The sequence below is a fragment of the Rutidosis leptorrhynchoides genome, chromosome 9 (assembly GCF_046630445.1).
Source record: "Rutidosis leptorrhynchoides isolate AG116_Rl617_1_P2 chromosome 9, CSIRO_AGI_Rlap_v1, whole genome shotgun sequence".
In the NCBI taxonomy this organism is placed as follows: Eukaryota; Viridiplantae; Streptophyta; class Magnoliopsida; order Asterales; family Asteraceae; genus Rutidosis; species Rutidosis leptorrhynchoides.
In genome coordinates, this window is record NC_092341.1 from 88,177,072 (window position 1) to 88,188,812 (window position 11,741).

The following is an 11,741-nucleotide window of genomic DNA, read 5'->3' on the forward strand; positions in this document are numbered from 1 at the left end:
TTTTGATGAGTTGATTAATAGAAGAGATCGTATGAGGGTTTCATATGAGGTGTTAGCTTTATTCGTCCCTTTCACCGCTCTCGAGGCCGTTCGCTCTTTAAATGGTTATTGCAGTTGCAAAGTCGTCTTCTAATCTTGGCTCCATGTTCACCTTTATTAATGTTAGATGGATTATATTGGCCCAAGTACCATTGTGGGTTTGGTCCATTAGGGTTTCTATAGAATTAGGGTTGCTTATGTATTCTATATATATCGTGCTCTAATGAAGTTAATACCCACGGGATTCAATTGTTCAACATGGTATCAAGAGCGGGTTGATCCCGAGACCTAGTCGCCGCCTTGAGCCGCTGCTTTATACCGCCCGTCAGTTCTATCTTCCTCTATCTAATCTTCTACACCAAACCCACAATGATACTTGGGCCAATATAATCCATCTAACAATTAAGTCATCAAGTTCTAAACAGATTCACGACTTAGTTAGTTGAGGTTGATGTTAAAGGCTTTGAGTATTCAAATACTCTTGTTTGGGTGTCCGAGGTCAACGATTTGAGCTCTTTAAATCGTGTCCTTTTCTAAGAATTTGTTTGTGGTTTACTCGGCATCGCTAATAGTTCCAACTTTGGTGTATCGAGGTTTATTGAGAGTGTTTTTTTTTCGTCATGTCCTATTGAGGATACAAATAATTCTTTGGTTAAAAAAGTGGAGAACATTGGCAAGGATAAGGCCTTATGAGGTTTTTGGGGAGCCAATTATTGCAACAGGTTCCAGTAGTGATGTTGGAAAAAAGAAAAAAAAAAAAAAAAAAAACAATATACCTACACCTAACAAAAATTGTAGTAAGCATTCAGATACTGTTGTGCAGAAGACGTGTGTGAAGAATGATTGAAAAAATGATGCTTATCTAAAACTCTTTTATTCTTTTACTTACTGATAGGTCTATAGCAAACTACCAAACTTTTTTGCCCATTTCTTTAAGCAGCCCTATCATAAAATCCAAATCATACAAATGGCCCATCAGAAGGTTTAATTGGGTCCACTTGCCCATCAACAGATGGATCACTACGCATAGCTGGAATCAGCCCATGTTAATTGGCCCATTAGATACAAAGAAGAAAGTCACACATCACATAAGCCCATATCCGTATTAGGGTTTATAATCCATAATAAGAAGTCAAAATCAGTCAATGGCTTCAGTTTAGTTGCTGAACAGTTTATTCTCTCTCGTCTTCAACTACAAGTACTTCAGATCCGAAAAAACCCTTTACTCTGTACTTCACATGTGGTTCTTGTTTTAAATAAGGTTTGTATTGTATAATCATTTTATTATAAATATTTTATTTTGTAAAAAATCGTAAATTGAAGATTAGCACATAAGAATGGCTTCAGTTTAGTTGCTGAACATTTTAATTTCTCTTATATTCTCATCATCAACGAGTACTTCATTTCCGAAACCCTCTTTTACTCTGTACTTTGGTTGCACATACGATTTTTGTTTTAAATAAGGTTTGTATAATCACTTTATTATTTATTTATTTATTTATTTTGTAAAAAATCGTAAATTGAAGATTAGATATTTTCTTTTTGAAACTTAATATATTTTTTAGATCTAAAATTTTTTCGAATTATTGTACGGAGTAATATGCTTTTTAGGGAGGATAGATGAACAATAGACTGTGGTTCATGTTAAAGATGTGATTTCTATAAATGGACACGAAATTTGCTTGCTTTTAGTGTTAAGTCGTCAACTTGGTTGACTTGTGTTCGATTTTTAAACTCATTCACTTGCAAAGAGAATCTATATCTGGTTATGGAGTTTTTAAACAAAAGAGATCTTTTCTGTTTTCTAGACATTAAATAGGGCCTTGTAAATGTAGATGGACATTACTAATGTAATATGGTGAGATATAATAATTGTTTAATAAATGAAGAAAAAAGTTCTAAGGTTTTTCCTGTACGGGTTACCCTGGAGGGCGAGTCCCTTAGAATTACTCCCTTACTGGTTGTTTCAACCCTTACGCACCGCAAAATTTGAACCTAAGACATCTTGCAAGAATGTCAAGGTCCAAACAAATAATTGTGATTTTGTTTATGAAATTATTATTATTTTATTTTTTATATTTAAAAAATGAATGTATATGTATATTATCATATACGTCTTACAAATTTTGGATCCTCTAATAATTTGGTCTCAAAGATGAGAACCTATGTTGCTTAATCAGGTGAGTTAATCGACTAAAATTCCATTATAATTTCCAATTTCCATCGTGAATTTGTGAAATAAGTTTGTTTGACAATTTTAAAGTTTTTGTATGGATACCTTGAAATTGAAACTCCTGGAGTTTGAGGTTTTTGACCAATTTTGTTAGTAGACATCACATGTTCTTTAGTCATGTGTTTGATATGTAGTAATTACGTGAACGATAGGGTTTTAATTAAATTTTGGTAAATGAGTGTAAATTGTTTGTTGTTTTGATTGGATATGATAGTAGGGTTAAAGAAAATTTATGAAAATTGTGCGGTTGGTCCCTAAACTTCATTTTTGAGGTGGTTGGTCCCCGTGATTTATAGAACGGGTGTAGGAGGTCCCTGTCAGTAACAACGGTTAGAAATGTTCGTTAAGTTGTGTCGTGTGCGATGCATGTGAGGGGTATTTCTGTCTTTCCGTCCTTCTTTACCACTTCATCTTTTTCAATCACTCAACCGTTTTCACCCATTAAAATCTAAATAAAAACCTTAATTGAATAAAATTAATGGCGTACTCCGTAGTTTATTTAAGGGATCCCATTTTTATTTAGGTCACATGATCTAAATTTTTGAAAATCGAATATCCCTTTGATAATTTTACACCGATCACCTTTTCTTTCTAACCAGACTCACTTTCGTCATTATTTGTCTTCTACTCTCAACTCTAAGCTCTCAAAGCTCTTCCCAACCCCCAAAAAAGCACTAGTTACCGGTGCCACCGTTCATCGCAACCACCCAACCAACCACCCTTATTTTAAACACGCAAACATTTTTCCTAGTATAAGTGTGCAATTGGTATAACTGCACCAAAATTTTTGATGAAATTGTCTCTTGACCATGGAATTAACCCTTTCAGACAGCAGCGGTTAGTAACTATTCTTAAGATTGTATATTTTTGTTTCCTATTCACAGTTACTTGCTTCAATTATGTATTTGTTATTGTATGCACCACGAATCCCTTTAACGAAAATCCACATTTTTATATTCATCTTCTTTCCCTAATAAAAACCCTAATTATGTTATTACTATTTCTACGACATTTTTTCTTGGCAGCAGATCCTTTTACACCGCCTAAGATTACAACGTATTCTTCAAACATTGTAATGGATTCGAACAGTCATTTTTGGAGGATGACGATGGGAGTATGAACAAAGGATGGTGACAGGAGGAGAAGGGGATTCAGATGTGAAGTGCTAATATTTTGATTTTGATTTAGATTTTGTTTTAAGTTTTAAACACGGTTTAATTTTATTCAATTAGGGTTTTTAATTAGGCCTTTTTAACAGGGTTTTTAATGGGTGGAAAAGGTTGAGTGATTGAAAAAGATGAATTGGTAAAGGACGAAAGATAGAAATACCCCTCACATGCATTGCACATGACAAAACTTAACGGACATGGCTGTTACTGACAGGTACCACCCACAACCATTTTGTAACCACAGGGACTAAACACCTCGAAAATGAAGTTTAGTGACTAACTACATTTCATGTAAACCACAGGGACTAACTGCGCAATTTTCGTGGAAAATTTTAAATGAAGCGCAATTTTCGTGGAAAATTTTAAATGAAACATACTTTCTTTGTGTTTGATTCGTTTTTTTGATTATGTGACTGCTAGGGTTTTTAATAGAAATTAGGTAAATGAGTGTTAATCCTGACATTCTTGAAGTTTTTGTAGATTGTTTGAACTTGAAACCCTATAGTTTGAGGTTTGGGACCAATTTTGTTAGTATACATGTATAATGGTGTTTATGTGATTTGTAATTATAATTATTATGAAATTTTTTGGTCTAGTTTCTACTAGTGATGACGTCCTTGCATTGCGTCGGGTTTGTAAAATATCAACAGTTTGCATTTTGCATTTAGGTAGACGTTTGTTGAAGTTTATAACTGAATGTAGTAATAAATTAGATAAAAATATTTAATAAATCATATGGTTAAAATTATTGTTGTGACATCTTGCATTTAAGCATCACCCAAGGTGTTTTTAAATCACTTGATGCCTGAAGTGGGTGGATTCTGACGTCCCATATAAACTCTCCGTCAGTTTCTTAACCGTCGTTGAAAAGTTCAATAAATAAATAACATATTGTAACTTATAAGGTTAATAGATAGTTAAAAGACCATTAATAAGGAGCCTTAACAACTAACATATATACTATTTTCAACAGATGAGGAAGATAATAACAAGGATGACAAGAAGAAAAGAGAGTAGATATTGCAAACAAGCAACTATACAACACATCAAATATTATCCGGTAAGTTTTATCAATTTAGTATTCCACATTTTATGTAAAAAAATAGACAACCTCATTGTTTTTGTTTCACATTGTTAATTAAAGGAGGAAAGTATATGGTTTCACTGTATATTTATGTTTCACCGAAAAACAGCCACAACAATGGCGTTCTGTTGCTAATTAGAACCAAAAAATTACAGCAAAAGGTCTTTATAACTAATACAAGAATTTGCTAAGCTTAAAAAATGTAGTAGCAAAATTTCAATGAACATAACTTAGCATTTAATGTTGGCCGCATTGATATAGTTCGTATCATAACTAATACCAAGGATTAATGTGACCAACTAAGCATTACAAGTTCATATTTATATTCATATCAATAGTATAGCAAAAGTGTAGGTGGTAAACTTCTGTTCATTCATCTTTTGTTCCTGTTAGTTCCTATTCATATGTTAATACTATTCCTAAATCCGTTCCACAATCTAGAGGTTTCTTGTAAGTCTGTTAAACACAACATAAAAAATTAGATATAAACTATAACATATATTATATAGTTGTAATTGTTCAAGAATCAAAGTCAAAACCGAAACGAACCAGAATTCTGTTTCCTCAATCCGAAAGTCATAATTAGTCGGTAAGTTCTCCAATGCAATAGTTAATTCAGAACTTCTCCCTCCATCCACAGTGTCACCAAGCATTTCAGTCATCTTAGCCGATGTTAAATAACAAATCTTCAATCTTCTGAATTTCACTTTCACTCATAGCCAAGAGGTCTCTTTTCTCATTATCTCCCAAAGTATAAAACCCCCTAAACCTACTGTAATACATCTTATTACCACATAATACTTTTCACTAATGAATACATCGTTCATACGGATCGTACCTTCCTAAATCTTGATCATAACTTTTAATTCTCCATACTTCGTCTGGGTTATTAAACAGGTGATTAACCTTTGATTCGATGCATATGTTACGGATTGATTCACATAGCATAACTGTAATAACCTCAAATGCCCTTTGAGATTGACCCTCATCCGTCTAAGGATCACCACCCATCACGACATTTCTAAATGTATTATACGAGAAACCAGTAGAATACCGATGATGATATTGAACATCAAATGGAAGAATATAAATGCTATTTGAGAATGACGCTCATTTGTCTAAGGATCACCGGATGAAACCATCACGACATTTCTAAATGTATGATACGAGAAACCAGTAGAATACAGATGATGATATGGAACGCCAAATGGAAGAATATTTTTTTTCCAGCCTGAATTGTTAAATAGACTTAAACGTGCTAAATATCAAGTTTATCTCTACAAATAAAAATACCATACACATTCGTATGCCAATAAGATATGAATTGTACGGATCTATAAAACCCGAACACAACCGACGATTTTCAGACAAATGTACGGTGAGATAACCTGGTTTTCTCCTAAGCTTTTGAAAGAACTTAGTGGTGAGTTCGGTATCATTATCATCCTCCCCGTGCTGTATAATTTCTGCTCGTGAAAACGAGGTTTATGAAACGATCATAGAAGTCATCCTCTCCGATGTCAAAAATAACTTCTTTCCATAATGAAACCTTCCGGCGCCACATAAATAATTTGGCAATAATTTGAAAAATGAAGACCAAACAAAAACTATCATCAAATTATTTATGCGCCGCCGGAAGGTTTCATGATGGAAGAAGTTAATTTTGACGTTGGAGAGGATTGGTTCTCTGATCGTTTCATGAAACCTCGTTTCACGATCACGAGCAGAAGTTATACAACACAGGGAGGACGATAATGATACCCGATTCATTACTACGTTCTTTCAAAAGCTTAAGAGAAAACTAAGTTATCTCATCGTAAATTTGTCAGAAAATCGTTGGTTGTGTTCAGGTTTATAGATCCGTACAATTTATTTCTTATTGGCATACGAAATGTGTATTATGTTTTATTTTGTAGAGATAAACTTGAACATTTACCGCGGTTAAGTCGTTATTTAAGGATTCGGCTGAAAATATAAATATTCTTTCATATGACGTTTAATATCGTCATCAGTAGAATACTGGTTTCTAATATCATACATTTCAAAATGCCGTGATGGTTTTGTCCGGTGATCGTTGGACGGATGAGCGTCAATATCAAATAGCATTTGAGGTTATTGCAGTTATGCTATGTGAATCAATCCGTAACAAATGCATCGAATCAAAGATTAACAACCCTAGTGAAGTATGGAGAATTAGAAGCTATGATCATGATCTGAGACGGTACGATCCGTATGAACAGTGAATTCACGAGTGGAAAATATTATCTGCTAATAAGAGGCATTACCGTACGTTTAGAGGATTTATACTTTGAGAGATATTGAGAAAAGAGACATCTTGGCTATGAAAGTGAAATTCGGATGATTCGTCATTTAGCATCGAAATGCTCGGTGACACTGTGGATGAATGGAGATGTTCTGAATTACCTATTGCATTAGAGCACTTACCAATTATGACTTTCGGATGGAGGAAACAGAATTTCGGTTCGTTTTGACTTCGATTCTTGAACAATTACAACTATATAATATATGTTTTAGTTTATATCTAATTGTTTACGTTGTGTTTAACAGACTTGTAAGAAACCTCGAGATTCTGGAAATAAATAGTAACAGTATGAATGAACAGAAACAACAGATGAACATGCATTACCACCTAGACTTTTGCTATACTATTGATATGAATATGAACTTCTAATGCTTAGTTGGTCACTATTTTATTGTGACCAACTTCTAATTCTTAGTTATAAAAATGAGTTCTAATGCTTAGTATTAGTTATGATATGAACTATTTTAATGCGACTAACTTTAAATGTTTAGTTATGTTCATAAAAATTTTGTTACTGCATTTTTTAGCTTAACAAATTCTTGTATTAACTATAGAGACCTTTTGATGTAATTTTTTGGTTCTAACTAACAATGGAACAACGTTGCTGCGGCTGTTTTTGGGTGAAACAAAAACGGACAGTAAAACCATTTACTTTACTCCTTTAATTAAGAATGCGAAACAAAACAATGAGGTTGTTTATTTTTTGCATACAATGTGGAATACTACATTGATAAAATATATCAGATAATATTTGATATGTGCTCTATAGTTGTTGGTTTGGAATCGCTACTCTCTTTTCTTCTTGTCATCCTTGCTATTATCTTGCTCATCCGTTGGCATATATGTTAGTTGTATTTAATTGGGAATGTTTTTTCACGTGTTTGTTACCTGGGTCTACAAACAGAAATCACTTTGCTAATGGTTGTGGTTGGTTTTCAATTGGTGGTGTTGTTCTGATGTTTGTAGTGGAGCCGGCGGAAATTTTTTTGGTACAAGTAGTCGTAATAGACATTCTGATACTTTTTGCAAGTTTTGTTTCAAATAATTCAGGTACAAGACGTCGTTGATGGTTTACGATGTTTTTTGTACGCTATTACAACAACCCGATATTTCCTCACCGAAAGTGAGGAAATGACACCATTGTTTTGAAGATAACAAAGTATCAGGTTGTAAACATTGTCATTGTAAGTTCACATTAATGGCTGGTTAACCCACCTTTCATTTTTATTCAAGCTTTATATGGTTTTTTCAATGGCTGGACACCATTGTTTTGGCGAGGCTGGTAAAAATATGCCTCAATAATGTTAATTCACTTTCACAGTATTGGAATACGTTTTATATAGCCTGCTCTGGTTAACACCAACAGAAGATGTGAAATTGCAATATACCTTAGCGCCATTATCTGAGACTGATCATGGGGAGAAAGGAATAGCGTAATTTAATGATGCGGAATCGTAAAGCAACAAAAACAACTTTGACTCGATTGTCAATTGTTAAACTTTACCATGTAACCTGTACGCTTGATAAAAATCAGTCATGATTCGTTTCGAGTGAAATAAAATTTTAACCACCATAGTTATTATTTCATTGTAAAACCACTGTTGTAGTCTCTTATTTGTCTCCCACTAAATGGTACAGTTTTGCTGGTTAAGAAAGAGGTGGGATGGGGTGCCATGGGGACCACGGCCAATTATTTCCATAAAATCAGCGTCAAATAATGTGATGGTATGCAAGAGAGGTTAGCAAGGTTGTCCGTGGTGTTGCTGTTTTAACATTCGTGATTGAGATATAATTAACACAATTCATATTTTCAGGTCTCTATCATTGGGATGTTATCTCAGACCCCAATATTAGGAAAATACTGAACTTGGTAACGAGGTATCACTCTGTTCACTCGTTGCAATTCTTAAATTTATGCAATATTGTGTGTTAAATAAGTTTTGTTATTGTTACTGATGCACAATTACATGATCTTGTTGGGCAAATTATGTAGAATTAGATGGACTTTATCCGAAAACAGTGAAATACGATGCAACTTTTAATTAAGTTTTGCTTTTTTTGGTGACGAAAAGAATTTACCTATTGAACGTTAGATAATTATTGACATGATACATTTGAACTGCTTGCTAAATACTGTAAATCAAAAGAACACCAGATGTTGGTTTCTTGGGTAAATCAATTTATAATAGGATAGAGGAAGTGGATTCTTTCATATTAAAAAAACAACTAAATGAGCTTAAGAGTATAGAATAGGCACTAATACATCATTTCGTTTGATCTTTTATTGACTTTACGAACTATCACATTCCCTCGCTCTACATACTATATAAACAACAACCTTTTTTGTGAAAAGGGAGAAATAAACAATCTTTCTTGTGAAAAGGGAGAAAAGTACCATGATTAATGCATCTACCTCTGCTCAATGTGTCTAGAATATTTTGTTGCAGCAAATTATGGTATTTGTGTCTAGAATAGTTTGATATAGTTATTTACATATTAACTAACAGACAAAAGTTATAAATAGTACCAGGGTTATTTTCGATGTTCACCTTTTTTTTTTTTTTTAATTTTAACTAAATTTTATTTTACCAACAAAGGCCCCCACATTTTTTTTGAAAAATTCAAATCGACCCCCCAAATAGGCAAATAGGGGGGTAAAGTGTCAAATAATCATTTTCATAAAAAATTTTAAATAAACTCCACCCAAATATTCAACGGGTCATATCTTCTCGCTCGCAACGAGTTAAATTTTTCTGACACCATCGTTAAACTCGAAATAATTTTAGGAACACAATGTCACTAGCTATATGCAAAACGGACGCTTTTTAAAAAACGCTAAATATTTGGGGTACTTTTCATACACGTTGATTTTGCGTTAAATTTTTAAAAGTCGACAATTCCATAGCGAAACGCGGAGATGCACATATATTGTTAATTTAAAATAACATTTAAATCTCTCACGGGTTATACCTTTTAGTTCGACTCGAGTTGCGCTACAACGACATCATCGTTAGCCACAAAATAATTTTACTAAACGCAATAAAATACATTAAAAATCGAACCCCCGGCGCGAAGCGAGGGTTCAATAACTAGTTATTATTATTATTATATGTTCTAGCTGTTGTAAATTTGGTGGGTAATGTTTCTGATTCTTATATTAAGGGGTGCAATGATCGAAGGTTAAGGCAGTTTAAGTGCAGCCCAGAAATTTACACCAGCTGACATCTTCCGAAAGCCTTCAAAGATGTAAGTAGGAGGCCGGTTATGTGTTGTTGAAGGTGGTCCATTGAGTGATAGGTTAGTCACTAACTTCAAATGGTTTATGAAATGGGATTTAAGGTATAAACAATGTGATAAAGAGTTCTAATCAATATATAAGTATAATATGTTCTCCATGTTCACAAAAAATAAAATATAAGTACAAAAAAAAAAAATATATATCTCCATGTTCTACGGTGAATTCAAATAACCTAAGTACAACTATATGGAATCTTTCTTGTAATCCCGCTGTGGAGATCCATAACTGAGAGCTGACATTTGAACAATTATTTTATTACTTCAAATACTTGTTAAATTGTTCCGGTTGAATGATTTTGTTATAGCCTACTTCTTAAAGACCTGTTTAAAGGGTGAACCCAGTATTTTGATCGTTTTTTTTTTTTTTTGGCAAATTCATTTGTACGTGCAAACCGCTAACGCGTTTATATCTTTAAAAGTGATGAGTTTTTCTTTGTTTGGTTTATCTCAAAAGCGAATTTTTCTTTGATAGTTTATAAAGTCAATAATAGATCAAGAGAAATGACAATGGTAACTTTTTACCTCATGAAAGCCATTTGAGGGTTCATTTTCCCAGTGGCAACCTTGAAGAAGAAGTCTTCATCAGTTAATGAAAAGGTCGCATCCAGTTTTCCACCTTCATATGTGTTAGCCTAGTTTCCATGTTAGCCCATATATGTTTATTGTTTGGGCCTAGCCCTTTATGTATCTTAGGGTTTAGGCTTTTATATATATATATATATATATATATATATATATATATATATATATATATATATATATATATATATATATATATATATATATATATATATATATAATGTGCACTTCATAAGGCAAGCAATAAGAGTACACGTTAACATGGTAATAAAACTATGTCTCCTTTGTTTTGTCATGCATGTCAGCTTGGCAAGCACGTACGCCTTCCATTTTCTGTTTCCAGTTCTAATGTTGAGTATGCTTTTGATATTATTCATTCTGATTTATGAACTTCACCTGTTGCTAGTATTAGTGGTTTAAAATATTACATGATTTTTCTTGATCACTTTACCGATTATGTTTGTCTTTCCTTTACGTTATAAATCGGATGCTCTTAATACCTTTATACAATTTCGCACAATCGCACCTTTATAAAAACACAATTCAAATAAGACATAAAAGCTTTTCAATGTGACAATGGTGGTGAATTTGACAACAACGCTTTTCATCATCTTCTACAAACTAACGGGATGCAATTTTGATTCTCGTGCCCTCACACCTCTCAACAAAATGGCAAATCCGAGCGAATGCTTCGCACTATTAACAACCTAATCCGCACCCTTCTATTCCATGCTCATCTTCCGCCCACCTATTGGGTTGAAGCTCTTCATATGGCTGCACACCTTCTCAACATCCTTCCATCATCTGCAATAAATAACGACATACCTTACAGCCGCCTATACAACCGAAAACCAGACTACTCCACATTTACGTGTGTTTGGTTGCCTCTGCTACCTGCACCTTCAGACCCCACCACAAACTTGCACCTCGTTCCACTCCCTGTATTTTCCTCGGCTATCCATCCAATCACCGAGGCTACCGCTGTCTCGACCTCACCACAAACACAATCATTCTATC

General features: G+C 33.6%; 1 long non-coding RNA gene across 3 annotated transcripts; it reads left to right on the plus strand.

Annotated features, from left to right (window-relative positions):
• Nucleotides 1-1,193: 1,193 nt before the first annotated feature.
• LOC139866047 (uncharacterized) lies at nucleotides 1,194-10,858 on the plus strand. 3 transcript variants are annotated; one of them, XR_011765219.1, is made up of 4 exons: nucleotides 1,194-1,300; nucleotides 4,415-8,032; nucleotides 8,487-8,726; nucleotides 10,618-10,858. It is a non-coding gene; the product is annotated as an uncharacterized lncRNA (long non-coding RNA). The 3 variants fall into 3 exon arrangements; XR_011765220.1 differs by lacking the exon at nucleotides 10,618-10,858 and adding an exon at nucleotides 10,011-10,277; XR_011765218.1 differs by lacking the exon at nucleotides 10,618-10,858 and having other exon boundaries at nucleotides 8,487-8,995.
• The last annotated feature ends 883 nt before the right edge of the window (nucleotides 10,859-11,741 follow it).